Source organism: Sarcophilus harrisii, chromosome 4, assembly GCF_902635505.1.
Source record: "Sarcophilus harrisii chromosome 4, mSarHar1.11, whole genome shotgun sequence".
In the NCBI taxonomy this organism is placed as follows: Eukaryota; Metazoa; Chordata; class Mammalia; order Dasyuromorphia; family Dasyuridae; genus Sarcophilus; species Sarcophilus harrisii.
The window spans coordinates 68,608,058-68,625,059 of record NC_045429.1 but is presented as its reverse complement, the minus strand read 5'-3'; positions in this window follow the sequence as shown (position 1 = coordinate 68,625,059).

Here is a 17,002-nt window from a genome sequence, read left to right as displayed (position 1 = left end):
AAGGAAAAAAACATGAGAAAGAAAACAAAATGCAAGCGAACAACAACAGAAAGAGTGAGAATGCTATGTTGTGATCCACACTCACTTCTCACAGTCTCTCTCTGGGTGCAGATGGCTTTTTTTGTCACAAGATCATTGGAACTGGCCTCAATCGTCTCATTGTTGGAAATAGTCATGTCCATCAGAATTGATTGTCATATAGTCTTGTTCTGTATATAATGATCTGGTTCTGCTCATTTCACTTCGCATCAGTTCATCTAAGTTTCTCTAGGCCTCTCTAAAATCATCCTGCTGATTGTTTCACAAAGCTATTTTTAGAATTTTTAGAGTTTTAGTCTGGGTTTAAAATCAAAGCAAGTGCTTTGAGATCGACACACTATGTTCTCATCTCTTGCTCTTAAAGCTGTCCCACCTTTCTTGATAATAGTAGTAGCTCACACCTATAAGGGACTTTAAGATTTACAAAGCTCTTTCCCTGGGACAAATATAGTGGCACAAACACCAAATCTACCCACCATGTATTTTCCTAGGAACAATCCTGCTTTTTTCCTCCTCCTTTACCACAGGAAGCCATTCCTGTGACAGCTCCAAGCTGGGGGACAGATCAAGATCACTTGAATCCTTATACTCCTGGAATGCATTTCCTAGGCTCCATAAATAACCAGAGAGGCCAGAACAAAGGATTACTTTGTAACATGCTGCTATCAGCTATCAGGGTGGCCAAGAGAGCCCAAATATAGGAATGGGTCTTTCACATTTCTGTCTCTGTCTCTCTCTTTCTCTCTGTCTCTCTCCCTTCATCTCTTTCTGTGTCTCTGTCTGTTTCTTTTGCTGTTTCTCTGTCTCTTTCTCCTTCCCTATCTCTATTTTTTTCTGTCCTTCTCTGTGTTTCTATCTCCGAATCTCTGTCTCTCTCTGTGTGTACTTCTCTGTTTCTGTCTCTGTGTCTCTGCCTGTCTGTCTCTCTCTTCCCCTCTCTCCCTCCTTCCTTCCTTCCCTCCTTTCTTTTCTTCCCTCTCTCTCCACAGTTGCTATTTGGTTGTGTTCTTCCCGCCTAACAGGCAGACTTTTAAAGTTCATATCTGCTATCATAGATAGAAATAATCCTCACAGTGCTTAGAAGAGCACATACCAGGGCAGTGTTGTAATGAACAAAGATAAGTAACTCAGATCATTCAAACCAGCTCATAGTTGACTCACTTAATACAAACCAAGAGACAGAAAGAGGGTCTCCAAAATCCTAATAATGCAAATGAATAATAATGGGGAAAGTATTTTTGGAGTTCTGGGGGTTAATCTCCCCCAGATTGACTTGTTATGAAATCTAAGATAAAAAGCAGAGTTGTTATACAAATGCTTATTATTTATTATTAGCATTATCGTCATTATTCCTACTTCTTGCAGGGGTATTTGGTTGATTTCATTATAGAAATCCAGTTTAATTCCACAAACAAATCATTGAGTTCCTACTGTGTGCAAAGCAACATGCTAAGTTTGGGGGCAACAAAGATGAAGAACTACATAGTCTTAGTTCTCAAGGAGCTTTTGGTCTAGTAGGAAGAATTAATCAATCAATCAATCAATGGCATTTATTAAGAATCTCTATCCCCTATGGAGTATAAAGACAAAAAAATTAAATTGATGCGATTTGAGTGGTCTCAATTCCTGGTGGTCTAGAGGTTAGTGACAATAAGAGAGTTGTTAAGAATCCCCTTTAAATCAGCCACGGGTTTTAGGAGTGAAAAAATTCACTCATTCCCAAATTATTAGTTGCAAAATGAAGTTTATTGTTGGATATAAATCAGTTTAACCAGAGACTGACTTCTATAGTGGCAGAACTATTGGAAAATGGAGTTTTACACTGAGAATGCTTTCTCAGTGGACAGAAAGTCTTGGCAGCTGAGTGAGCTACCTAAGTCCATATGCAAAGACTTTAGTTGATGAAAGCTGTTATATTGGGTATCTTGGAGGGGGTCTGGAACGGCTCAAGCAGGTCAGATCAGGTGGGAGGGTGGGACAGCCCAGATCTCCTATTGGAATTAACACTTCAAAGGGGTGCTTTTTGACAGGATTTCTAATTGAATCAAAGGCCCTGGCACCCTAGAAAGATAACTTATCTGGGGAATGGTTGAGACTCTCAGAGGGATCACAGATCAATAGGAAATACATTTTCTTAAAAGGACCACAATCTGCTTTAAAATGATCCCTACTTGGAAGGTGCTTAATTCTGCTAAAGGAGGTGCCATGTACACACATCATTATACACAAAATAAATACAACATATTTAAGAAAGGAGGGAGAAATGGATCAAGAAAGGATTTATGTAGAAGCTATTGCTTGAATTATATCTTGAACTAAATGAAAGATTCTATGAGGCAAACAAGAGCCTGGCTAAGATATATACCCAAATTATTATAGTATGAATCAGAATTGAGCTCTTCCCTTTCCCATTTTTGGGATTCTAGGCTGTTTTTGGTGAACTGTGTGTCCCTTAGATGGAGGGTGGTATATGTGCCCAGTTTATTACCCATATTACAATATTCATATAATATCATAAAAAATTGACAAAGGTGACCAAAGTCAGGAATAAGCAGGGCTGGAGGAGTTTGGAGAGACAAACCCACTAAAACACTGTTCATAGAGCTGTGAATGGGTAGTGATACTTAGAAAGCAACTTGGAATTATGCAAATAAAGTGACTAAAGTGTCCCTACTCTTAGACCCAGAGATTCCATTTCTAGGAATGTTTCCCAGAGAGGTCATTGACAAAAAGAATGGTTCCATGTAGCATCTTTGATGGTAGAAAAAAACTAAAAGTGAAATGAGCACACATCAACTGGAGACTGGACAATTATGGCTATCAATATATTAGGTTATGACTGTTCTAGAAGAAAGGATGAGTACAGTGAATACAAAGAAACACAGAAAAGACATACATGAATTGATGCAAAGAGAACAGAACCAGGGAAATTATATATATAATAAATGCAACAATGTAACTAGAAATAACCATTAGACAATAAGAACTAAATGTTGAAAAAATTATGAAGAGCAAATTTAACCACAAAGAAGAGAAAGATGAGTCTTCATTCTCCTTTGCAGAGATAGATCTTTATGATAGAAAATACTGCACGTAATGTTAGATTATTTTGATGTATTGATAACTTTGCTGAATTTTTTTCTCTTCCTTCTTTTTTCTTTTCTTTTCCCTTTTTCTTTCTTTTCATTCCTTCCTTCCTTCCTTATTTCCTTCCTTCCTTCCTTCTTTCCTTTCTTTCTTTCTTTTTTCTTCCCTCCTTCCTTCTTCCTTTTTCTTTCTTTTCTTTTTTATTTCTAATTTGGGTTAAGTGGCTTGCCCAGAGTCACACAGCTAGTAAGTGTCAAACATCTGAGGCTGAATTTGAACTCGTCTTCCTGACTTCAAGACTGGTGCTGCTCCTTTTTCTTAAAAGAAAAAAAACCACAATTATAATAATTCCCTGAGTTCCCTGACCTAAAAAGATCAAGAAAGGACAGATCACTTCCATTTGGGGAGAAGAGGGAAGGCTTCATGGAGGTGTTGACATCTTGTCTAAGATGAGTTTGGAAAGACAGGATTGTGTAAAGTAGAAATATGGAGTCTGTTCCAGACATAGGGGAGGAAGAGAAAATAAGGCTGAAAATTGAAACTAGAGACAAGTAGTGAAGGACTTTGAATGCCAGGCTAAGGCATTTGTATTTGTATCCTGTAGGCAATAGAAACAGAAAGAATCGAGATGTTTGCCAAAATCAAGAGCTATAGAAATGCTTAATGATAAATCTTCAGGGTCTTAGTCTGTTGTAGATGGAAAAAAATGAGGTTTCAGACTTTGTCCTGGAGAAATGCAAGCAGCTAGGGCCAGTGTGTGCTATTAGTCAAGGAGCATTTATTTAACACCAACTATGTGCTAGGTAGTGTACTAAGTGCTGAGGATACAGAGAAAGGCAAGAGACAGTACTGAAGGCTGGAGCACTGAAGATTGAGAAACCCTATAATTGGTCATGTCTGGACTTCACATGTAGATTCTGTAACTTCCTTAGGCCATTCTGACATGTGCTAGCTTGAGCATGATACCTTCCTCTTTTTCTGACCTTCTCATTGTGGGCTCTTTCTCTGTGTTTCTCTCTGTCTGTCTTTGTCTCCATTTCTCTCTTCTTCCCTCCACCCCACCTCTCCTTCTCCTTTTCCTCTTTCTCTTCTCTCCTTCTTCTTGCCCCCAATTTTCCCTCCCTCTTCTCTCCCCTTACCTCCCCACTTCTCTCTTCTTTTCTCTCCTACTTCTCTCTTCTTCACTCCCCCTCTTCTCTCATTCCATTCTTTCCCTTCTTTATCCCTCTCTCCCCTTCACTTCCCTGAATCCATCTTTTATTCTCTTTGTCTTCCTTCTCTCCCCCTTCCTTCTTTCCATCTTCTCCTTCCCTTCTATCTCCTCATGTCCCTGTCTCTGTCTCCTAGACACATCCTTTCCTATTAGTTCTTTTTGTAAGCTGCTAAATATGTATAATTGCTTGAAGAACCAATCTTCAGTCTAGAAATGATTATTAAGAATTGGAATTCATTTAGGTTATGAAATTTACTTGGAACTTAAACTTAAACTTGGAAAATGTTACAGTATTGGTAGTAAGGGGTGATTAGAGAATAAGCTCATGATTTCCAAAGAAGAATCTTTAAGTCTTCCTAAATCATTGAAGGTGAAATCCAAGTTAGCACATAGCAATTATAGGTATATGGATCTGACCCACAGCTTTGTGGTAATGCCTGTGATAATATAACAACTATATTTACACACACACACACATACACACACACACATATATATATACACACAAAAATATATATTTGTATAAATCATCTCATTTGATTGACACAGAAACTCAATGAAATAGCTGCTCTTATTGACCCCATTTTCCAAATGAGTCAACAAGGCTAAATGACTGGTCCAGAATCAACAATTTAGTAAGTTTGCAGTATTCAAACCCAACTTTTCTTGGCTCCAACTGTAATGTACATTTACCTTAACCTATTCTCAAGTTAGGTTGGGTAGTGATTCTCACTGGATGCCTTATGTACTTTATAGACAGCAGTGGATTTATTCTCCAAACTATCTCTATTTCAAGCTTAACTGGTTTGTATTCCTCAAATTCCAAATCTGGAAATAATAGGAACCTAGATTGATAGAATCAACCTTAGTAGCCATCTAGCCTAACCCCATCATTTTACAGATAAAATAACTTAGGTCTATAGGAGAGAAGGGGAACAAGAATTGATTAAGCATCTACTATGTGCTAGACAGTTTGTCTTAACAAAGACTATCTCATTTGATCTAAAGAGGCAAGATGTTTTTTCCAAGGTCACACAGATACCTTTCAGAGCTGGATTTAGAATCCAGAGACACTGCATCTAAAGCCAGCACACCTTCCTCTGTGCCATACTGCCTTTGTTCTTAGTCCTGAACTTGGTGATTGCCTCCTATCAAGTGAACAGATATTTAGTGCTTATTTGTTTATGAATGAATGAATAAGAGTAATTGCTATTTTTAGCACATGATGGTTCGCAAAATATTTTATCCTCCATATCCCACTTGATCTTTATAACACAAAGAAACACATAATGCAAGCAATAATATTCCCTTTTAAAGATGAAAAAAATGAGGCTTGTACAACTTATGTGATTTTTCCAAGATCTTGAAATAATAAAAGACAGAGCTTCTGATCTTCTGATTTGAAATTCAGCATTCTTTTTATATTACAATGCCTTGAGAAGCTGAGTGAGTAAATGAATGAATGAAAAAAAGTTGACCTGGAGGATCTTAATAAGACCCATTAGCAGAGTTGCTGCCAGTTTAGAAGGATGTAATAAGTGATGAACTGGAAAAGGCACTTGGAATTTAATGTACTATTAATAATTTCATATTTAATAAATTTAACATTTTCACCAGTGACCTGGGAAAATGAAAAAAGAGCCATTGGAATGAGGTATTTGAGAACAGAAAGACTTTTACCTTTCTTTGTAATCCTCAGAATGTATCACTTGGAACATAGTAGGTTCTTTTTTTTTTTTAAGGGAACAGCAAAGAGAGAATATGTTTAATAATAAATATATACTAGGTACCTGCACAATGCTAAGAATTATATAGATAAAATCTTGCTGGATGCTCAACATAGTAGGTTCTTAATAAATTCTTGGTGACTGACTGAGAACAGATACTACCAAGTCAGTTGGAGAAGGAGGTGGTCAGGGAGACATTTTTTTCCTTGAAGCAAAAAAAATGATTATTTCAAAGTGAGCTTAGTAAAATGGAGAAAGAGAAACAAATGAACATATTATATGAAGTGAGAAAAAAGAAAATAAAGGTGAAAGGTGTCCAACAAATACAATCAAGTAATAATGACCATCTATCTCTTTCTTTTTTATAAAAATAGTTTTTTTATTTTTAAAAAATACATGCAAAGGTAATTTTGTACATTCACCCTTGCAAAAACATTGTGTTCCCATTTTTTTCCTCCCTCTCCTCCCCGGGCAGCAAGTAATCCAATATAGGTTAAACATGTGCAATTTATCTAAACATGTTTCTGCATTTTTCATGTGACACAAGAAAAAAATTTCAAAAGGATAAAAAAAGAGTAAGAAAAAAACAAGCAAGAAAACAACAACAACAACAACAAAGGTGAAAATACTATGTTATGATCTACATTCAGTCCCCATAATCCTGTCTCTGGATGAAGATGGCTCTCTCATCCCATGTCTATTGGAATTATCCTGAATCACCTCATTGTTGAAAAGAGCTAAATCCATCACAGATGATCATCACATAATCTTGTTGTTGATGTATACAATGTTTTCTTGGTTCTATCTCTTTTTTTCTAAAGGACACAATAAGGAAAGGAAAAAACAAGCAGTAATATGTGAGGTACTATGCAAAATGCTTGACATTATTGAATACAAAATGGATGATTTTGATTATATAAGTTTAAAAGGTTTTGTACAAACAAAACCAATGCCTTTAGCCCAGCAATGACTCTACTGGGTCTGTAACCCAAGGAAATCATAAAAGAGGAAAAAAGACCCACACGTGCAAAAATGCTTGTAACAGCCCTTTTTTTTTTTTTTTGTGGTAGCAAAGAATTGGAAAACGAATAGAATCTGCCCATCATTTGGGGAATGGCTGAACAAGTTGTGATGTATGAAGGAAATGGATTATATAAAAATTCTATAAAAATGATGAACAACTGATTTTTAGAAAGGCCTGAAAAGAGTTACATGAACTGATGCTGAGTGAAACAAACCGAACCAGGAATACTGTAACAGCAAGTATTATGTGGTGATCGACTATGACAGAATTGGTTCTCATTGGTTTTCCAGCTGCAATAGACCAAGACCCTGAAGGTTTATCTTTAAGCATTTCTACAACTCTTGATTTTGGCAAACATCTCTTCCATTCCTTCTGTTTCCATTGTCTACAGGATAAGATACAATGACTTAATCTGGCACTCAAAGCCCTCCACTACTTGTATCCAGCCTTAGTTATCAGTCTTATTTCCCTTCTTCTTCTTCCCATGCTTTGATATTCCCTTCACACTGGATTACATAGCTCTTCTCTTTTCCTGCTCTCTCCTACCTTTATTGCCTTCCAGAATATTTAGACCAATTCACAGCTCCATCAATAGTGGAGAACTGACTTTAAAAGAAATGATGAGTGACTCAAGAGAAATGGAAAGATCCCAGGTACAATATTCTGTTAGCAAATAACTCTGACAAGGAAGAACAGAGAGAGCTTTCTGAGGCAATGGATACACAGGGAACTTAATGCCCAAATTGGTTTTTTTAAGAGATAAGCACAAAAGATAGAGGCAAGGATAAGTAACAGATGAATACAAAGGAATAATGAAATCCTATAAGAATAGAAAGGCAGGAAGGAAACCAAATTTTACTAAGAGCATTCCATGTGTCAGACACTGTGCTAGATGCTTTAGAAATAGGATCTCAACTATGAAGCCTGAATGTAGATCAAAGCATAGTATTCTCACTTTTTTGTTGTTTGTTTTTTTCTTTCTAATGTTTCCTTTTTCCCCATTTGATATGATTTTTCTTGCACAGCATGATGAATATGGAAAATTATTTAGAAGAATTGTACATATTTAACCTATTGCTGTAAGGAAGGGAGAGAGAGAGAGAGAGGGAGAAAAACTTGGAAGACAAGGTTTTTCAGGGTGAGTGTTAAAAATTATCTTTGCACATGTTTGGAAAAATAAAAAACTGTGAAAAAAATAAAATGAGGAGAATGGACCAATTGGGAAATAAATAAATATAATTTCATTGTATTTCAATGTATTCAATTGTATCCTAAATACAATTACAGCTCTAGGAGGAATAGGTGCTATTTTACAAATAAGGAAACCGAGGCAAATTACTGCAGTCAAGTGACTTACTTAAAGTTATGCAGATAATAAGCATCAGTGCAAGCTAAAGCTCTGGATGAACATTTTTGAAAGAAAAGACTGTATGGCTATATTGGGAACAAAAAGAAGATGCAGAAAGAGATAAGACTTCTCGTGAGAGATGGCATGATGGATGATAAGTAATTACAGAGAGAAGGCTGAACTACTTAATTCCTGTTTGGCTTTCATTTTATCTACCAGGGAGAATGGCCTTCATATTGGGAAGGATAACAAAAATGGTTAAAAGGGAATTGAAATCCAAAATAACTGAGAAGATGAGAATATGGGAAGAGCATCCCTAATTGCTCTTGATGTATTCAATGTCAATGTCTAGATGAATTATATTCCAAGGTGCTAAAAAAAATTTCAGATGAAATTGCTGACCCATTGTGATAATGTAAAAAATATCATATGATATTAACTCTGTTTTCAAAAAGTTAAAGAAATTAGACTCTGCAAACAGAGCATTATTGAATTCAACTGATCTCTGGCAAAACTGTGGAATATATTATTAAAAGATGGTTTGATGATAAATATGGAGGTGTGTTTAAGGTAATTGTAAATGTGTAGTCTATATTGTATTGTTTGCTGGCTTGAGGAAGGAGAGGTAATGGGAGGGGAGAAAGGAGAAAATATTTGAAACTCAAAATCTGACTTAGTGTTTAAAACTAACTTTATATGTAATTGGAAAAATAAAATATTATTGAAAAAGAATTTCAATTAAAACTTTATTGAGATGTAAAAATAAAATAAAAGGATTGTTTGGAAGGATTTAGAAAGGAAGTTGGCAATCGCTCATTACCAGCATGAGCCTGCCAAAAATGGGACATTCTAGAATAACTTAGAGAAATCTAGGAAGACTTGTATGGGGCACAGAACCAAGTAAATAGAACCAGGAGAAAAATCTATACTCTATACACAAAATTGTCAAAACAAACAATTTCATAAGACAATAAATTCTGATCCATTCCAATGATCAATTATTATTTTAGAGGACCAAAGAAGAGGAATGCTACCTGCTTTCAGAGAGGTAATGGATTAAATATTCAGGTAAGCAACAAATGGTCAACATAGGAATTTGTTTTTCCTGATAATACATATTTGTTCCAAGATTTAATTTTGTTTTTTTTTATGATGGAAAATAGATAGGAGGAAAAGAAAAGGAATGCTTGTTAATTGGAAAAAATCATTAAAAATAAAAACCTATTTCTTTTTCTTATTAGTAGATCAAGGATATGCTATAGTTCTTTAAACTTATTCACAATCTGAGACTATCCATTCCACTTTTAAATTCTAATCATTAGATTATTTCTCATTCTCATTAATCAAATATGTATCTTACTCACAGTAAATGCTATTCCTTATTCCTAAATCTGCTCTGCTCCCCAGGGAAAAACAAAAAGGTCTACTTTCACTTTCCCCATGATATGATAGAGATAAAAATTGGATTTGACTAGTATAAGGAACTCCCTGTTGAAGAAACTTCTTCTATCAATGCAAGTTGGTACTTTTTTTAGTTGGCATTTCTTGGCCTTAAAAGACCTTGGGATGGAAAACATCATCCATATTCAATAAAGAATGCCAAGAGCAGTGATTTCATTGGAATCACATAGTCAGTACTGTGCCAAGGGTGATAATTGAAGCTAGGTCTTCTTGGCTCTAAGGTTGATTAATCTACACTGCCCCTTTCCCTAATGATAACCCTCCAATTACTTGAAAAGAGACCTCAGCACTAGAAACCTTATCTTTTTCAAATTAAACATTCCTAATTGATCTTCCATCAACTGATCGATCACTCTTATTTTGTCTTCTCCAGTCCCTTCCTTACTTGGTCACTATCTTCTGGATGTTTCTTTTAAACTCTTTCAGATGCTTTCTAAAATATGGAAACCAGAATTTAACATGACATTCTAGGTTTGTTCTGACAAGGAAAGAACAGCACAGGACTATATTCTTTTTTGTTTTTTTCGATTGCACTGTTGATTCATATTTAGCTTGTTGTCCAATAAAACATCCAATTATTTCTCATAGTAACTAATAGACATGCCTCCTGCTTGTCATTCATGCCCTGCCCCCTCTGCATTGGGGATAGCTAAAAGTTCCTAGCTGGATTCTCTTCTCTCTCAATATTCTCTTGGAGAACTGACCAGCTCTCATGGATTTCACCGACATCTCTATGTTGATGACTCTCAAATTAACATAGCAAGTCTTAATTCATTTTCTGAATTCTAGTCCTACATCTGCCTCCATCTACCTGTAGCTGCCTCCATCCACTTCCAGTACCTGACTAGTTGTACTTAAAATCCTATAGGCATTTCAAATTTAATATGATCAAAATGGAATTCTCTTTTTTACAGGATCATCATCATCATCATCCTTCAAGTCAATTTGATTTGCAAATTAGGAGCCATTCTTTACTCTTATTTTCATATCTAATGAGTTGTTGAATTCTTTTATTTCTCTTCTTCAATGTCTCTCCCATCTATCACTTTCTCTACACTCACCCAACTACTACTGTAATTCACTCCCTCATCATTTCTACTTTGATCTATTTCAGTCACCTCCTAATTGATTCCCCCCAACAGAATTTCTTTCAATTCCAAATTGGAATCCTTCACACAGCTGCCAAGTAATATTCCTCAATCTTAAGTATAACTATACTATTCTTCTGCTTAAGAAGTTCCAGTGGCTTAGTGTTGATTTCATGATCAAAAGCAAAGTCCTCTGTTGGGCATTAGCTGGGTATTAGTATCCTTCAGTCTGACTTCAGTTTATCTTTCCAGACTATATTATTTCCTCTCATTCACACTCTAGTAAAAGTGGCCAATATGTATTGTCTTTGATATTCCATCTCCATCTTTTTGCCTTTGGACAAGCGGTTCCCTCTCCATGTACAGAACACTTTTTCTTTTCATCTCTGACACTTGAAATCTCCATCTCCCTTTAAGGCTCAGCACAAGTGCCTTTTTCTTCAAGAAATTTTTCTTGACTCTCCTAGTTGTTAGTAATCTGATAGTATTGTTACCCTTTAGTAGAATGTAAGCTTCTTGAAGTCAGGAACTATTTCATTTGTACATCAGCATCTCCAGTGCCTGGTATATAAGTGCTGGATACACAATTGTTGATTGATTGATCAGTGGTTGCTAGTTGCCTTTAGGATAAAATGCAAACCCCTCAAGGTGTCACTGAGATATCACTAAACCCCTGTCAGATTGGCTAAGATGACAGGAAAAAATAATGATGAATGTTGGAGGGGATTCAGGAAAACTGGGACACTGATGTATTGTTGGTGGAGTGGTGAATGAATCCAACCATTCTGGAGAGCAATCTGGAATTATGCCCAAAAAGTTATCAAACTGTGCATACCCTTTGATACAGCAGTGTTTCTACTGGGCTTATACCCCAAGGAGATACTAAAGAAGGGAAAAGGACCTGTATGTGCCAAAATGTTGGTGGCAGCCCTGTTTGTAGTGGCTAGAAACTGGAAAATGAATGGATGCCCATCAATTGGAGAATGGTTGGGTAAATTGTGGTATATGAATGTTATGGAATATTATTGTTCTGTAAGAAATGATCAGCAGGATGAATACAAAGAGGCTCAGAGAGACTTACATGAACTGATGCTAAGTGAAATGAGCAGAACCAGGAGAACATTATATACTTCAACAACAATACTATATGAGGATGTATTCTGATGGAAGTGGATTTCTTCGACAAAGAGAAGCTCTAACTCAGTTTCAATTGATCAGGGATGGACAGAATCAGCTACACCCAGAGAAGGAACACTAGGAAATGAATGTAAACTATTTGCATTTTTGTTTTTCTTCCCGGGTTATTTTTACCTTCTGAATCCAATTCTTCCTGTGCAACAAGAGAACTGTTTGTTTCTGCACACATATATTGTATCTAGGATATACTATGACATATTTAATGTGTATAGGACTGCTTGCCATCTGGGGGAGGGGGTGGAGGGAGGGAGAGGAAAAGTAGGAACAGAAATGAGTGCAAGGGATAACAGTGTCAAGAAATGTTTTCAAAATAAAAATAAAAAAACTAATATGGTTGCTTCTTATTTCTTACAGGTTTTTCTTTTGTTCTGATTTTTCTTTCACAACATGACAAATATGGAAATATGTTTTAAATGATTGTACATGTATAACATCAGATTATTTGCTGTACTGGGAAGGAAGAAGTTAAGGGAGGGAAGGGAAAAAATTCGGAACTGAAAATTCATTTTACAAAAATGAATATTGGAGATTATCTCCACATGTAACTGGAAAAAATGAAATTCTATGTGAAAAAAAGAAAGTCAAGGTAAAAGATATCATGATAGCAGCTAAAAGGTTAGTTGTTGGAATCAATAGTTCTGGGCTTGAATTCTGTCTCATAGATTGTGTGATAACAACCTTCCAGAGAGTTTCTATTGCCCCTTCTGTCAAACCAGAAAAATACTCAGACCACCTACTTCACAGTTTTGTTTTCCTGAAAAGCACTTGGCAGAAGAAAAAGTGCTATGGAAATATGTCATTAAATTCTAGAATATTTTCATATTTTCTAGATATTTTCATAATTCAATTAAGTATATCTCTTGCCCACTTTGAATTTTATTTTGTGCAAAGAACAGGAAGGAAGCCAATATCAATGAATCAAAGAGCTCGTGGGGAGGTGTAAGATGTGAGAAGAGAAGAAAAATAAAGAGGAGTCAAACTATAAAATGCTTTGAATGTCAAACAAGAGATTTTCTGTTCACAAACTCATGACCTTACTAAGAAATTGAGCAATTTGAGTTTGGTATGGATGGATTCAGTCGCTGGTTATTGCAATGAGCCTCCACATCAGTACATTTTATCCTACTCAAGATATGAAGATAATGAGAGTACACACAGACATAGCAATTTGTAATTTATGAGGTATTTTTCTTCAAAGGCCGAGATGTTGAGAATGCATGCAGTACTACTCTTATTTTATATATAAAGAAACCAGCTCACATGGGTGACATGACTAAAGGCCTTCACTCTCTGTGGTAGGACTCCTTTCTTCAATTCTAACTAGGATCTTTTTTTTTTCTTAAAAGATATTGAAAGGTTCCTTGAGACTTGATTGTATCAAGTGGCTAAAAACTGACTATATATCTCTTTCCTTGTCACTTGAGCACAAAGTAGCCAGGAAGAGTTCCAGGGGCTTTAATGCTTGAGTTTTAGAGATTACAATGGCTCTTCCACCTCCATCACTCATTAAACTCTCCTCCTTTGAGTTTCATTCAATACACATGTACTACACAATCAAAATTCCAAGAGCTATTTTTCATCAAATTCCAAGATACTCCCCTTTTTTTCTTCAATGAACTCAATGCTGGTCTCACAACCTTTCTCTCCTGCCCAACTCTTGTCTTCATACTAGACACCTTCAATGTCCATCTTGATGTTTGTCTCAAACAACCTCACCTCTAAGTTCTTCACCTTGCTCATTTCTTATTATCCATCATTCTACTCCACCTCAGCTACACTCAGAAATGGTCATATTCTTGATTTTGTCATTAATAATAATTGTTCCACTTCTATGAATATGAGTTCTGAAATTCTTTTATCGGACCATAGTCTTTTTGTTCTAACTCTCCTTCTGCTTTGCAACCTGAAACCCTATTGTTCCTCTTTTCTTTTTCACTGCACTCCCTATACCATCCTCTTGCTTTTGACCCCTTAGTGAAGCAGTTGAACTCTACATTGTATTCTTCTCTCAAATTCCTTGCCCCTTCATCCTATGAATGATCTTTTCCTGCCAAGCCTTGGACCCACTCATACTATTTGCTGCCTTCAATTCTAACTCACATGCTGCCAAATGAAGCAAGAGAAAATCATGAGACTGTATGGACTGGATCTAAAACAAATTTATGTTGCATAATCTCAGTTAGAGGACATGAAAGTGGTGCCATAGTGTCTAGAGTGCAGGGTTTGGAGTTAAGAAGATTCATCTTCCTGAATTCAAAAATGACTTCAAATATTTATTAGCTGTGTGATCCTGGAGGAGTCAAGTTTCCTCATCTGTAAAAATGGTATGGAGAAGGAAATGGCAAAACACTATAGTATCTTTGCTAAGAAAATCCCAAAAGGGGTCACAAAGAGTTGGAAATGACTGAATAACAACAAAGTTTGACAATTATTGATGGAATAATAATTGAACGAAAAATCTCAGTTGGGGCTTCAAAGCAGCAAAATAATCATTTCCCTACTTGATTCCCTCACAACAGTACTTTTATAAGCCTTTTTATCTCTCCTTAAGCCTCCCATACTTCTGGCCTTCTGATACTCTCATAGCTATTGATAATATCATCTCATATTTTACTGAAAAAATAGAGGTCATTCTCACTGAGCACTTTCTTCTCCTCTTCTCCTCAACTTCTATCCCTCAGATCCATTTGCCAAGGTAAACTTCTCTAGTTTTTCAAATGATCCCACACCATCCCTTTCTAGCACATTGCCCTTTTTAATATCCTTGTTCCTTCCTCTTTACTAGTGCCCCTTTACTATCTATAAATCCATATCTTCCCCATCCTCAAAAAAATCCCTCATTTGACCCATCCAATCTCCACTAGCTATTGTCCTGTATCTCCCCTCACTTTTGTGACTAAAATCTTTAAGGAAAATATGTAAAAAAAATTTTCACTTCTTAGCTTTCTACAGTCTGGCTTCTGATCTGATCGTGCTACTAAAGCTTTCTTCTGAAAAGTTATTTTGAAGTAATAGTAGGTCTTATCTCTCCAAAGTCACCAGTGATCTTTTTGCTGCCAGATCAAATGGCTTTTTCTCAGTCCTCATTCTTCTTTGCCTCTCAGTAACCTTTGATAGTCAATCCTCTTCCCCTCTCTTCTATCTAGGTTTTCATGATACTAATCTCTCCTGGTTCTTCTCCCCCGTGTGTGATGGCTCCTTCTTAGTCTTTCTTGCTAGATTTTCATCCAGGCCACACTTGATAACAATGCCTGTTTCTAAGAGATCCTCTATGCTCATTCTATTCTACTTTACTTGGTGATCTCATCACCATGGGATTCAACTGTCTCCTCTATGCTAATGATTCTCATGTCTAAGTGTCCAGAGCTAACTATTCTGCTGATTCCAAGGCTCATATCTCCAACCGCCTAGCCAATATCTCAAACCAAATGGTCCATAGAAATCCTAAACCGAACATGACTAAAACAGAATTCATTATCTTTCCTCCCAAAGCCTTCCCTCTTCTGAATTTTCCTGTTATTGTCAAAGGTACCTCCTCATCCTCTCCCACCCTGCCCTTTCCCCTTCTCCATATCTAGTCTATTCCCAAGTCCTGTTGGTGTTATCTTCCTAACATTTTTCATATATGTCTGCCTGCTTCCATCCTCTGAAATTGCCTTAGTATGAGCACTATTATCTCATTCCTGGACTATTGCAATGGTTGGTCTTCTAGCTATGGGTCTCTTTCTACTCAGCTGTCAAGTAATCTTTCTAAAGTATAGGTCTGATCATGTTAGCCCCTCTACTCAATAAATTCAAGTGGTGCATTATCACCTTCAGAATCAAATATAAAGTCATATATTTTTAATATTGTATATTTATATAAATATATATTGTATATTTAAATACAATATAAAGTTTGGCATTCAAAGTCCTGGCATTCATCCAGTCGTCTTACACTTTAGCCCTTACCCCCACACTCTGTAATCCAATGATGTGCCTCCTTCCTATTCCTCAAACAAGACTTTCCATTGCTCGAGTCCCCTATGCCTGGAATTCTTTCCCTATTCATTTTTGCCTCCTTCATTCCCTGACTTTTTTCAAGTCCCAGCTAAAATCCCACTTTCTATAGGAACCCCTTCTGGATTAATTTTCATGCCTTCCCTCCAATGATTATCTCCAATTTATCTTCTAGAGAAAACTCTATATTGTCTTTCCCATTAGATTTTGCGGCTGCTTGTGGGGTTTAAAGGACCTTTCTTTTGTCTTTTGTATCATTAGCACTTTATACAGTGCCTGGTACATAAAAGATGCTTAATAATATAAACAATAAGTAACATAGGGGCTGGAAACTTGGATCAGCCAAATCAACTTGATTCATTCATTCAAATAGCCCCCAAATTTCCAAATTGTATTTCCAAAAATACAATTGGACCAGCAGTCCTCAGTCTATCTTTATATTTAACCAGCCCTAAAGACATGGCTTGGGGGACCCCTAGATAATGCAAAGCAATGCAGATCCCTGGAAATTTAGGATGCTATGCTGAAGAAACAGTTTGAATTTGGTTTATTTATTTAGAATTTGAGAGAATAGCAATTTTGCTGTATGGTTTTTGTTGTGTTTCTTTGATGCAAGCCATTAAAAGATCCAGTCAGTCAACAAGCATTATTAAGTACCTGCTATTTACCAGACACTATGCTAAGCAAAGAAAGGCAAAAAATTTTGTCCCTGACCTCAAAGAGCTCATAGCCTATGAAAGAAGACACATACAAACAACTACAATAATCGGCAGGATATATTCAAGGAATATTGAAGATAATCTCAGAGGAAAGGACTAA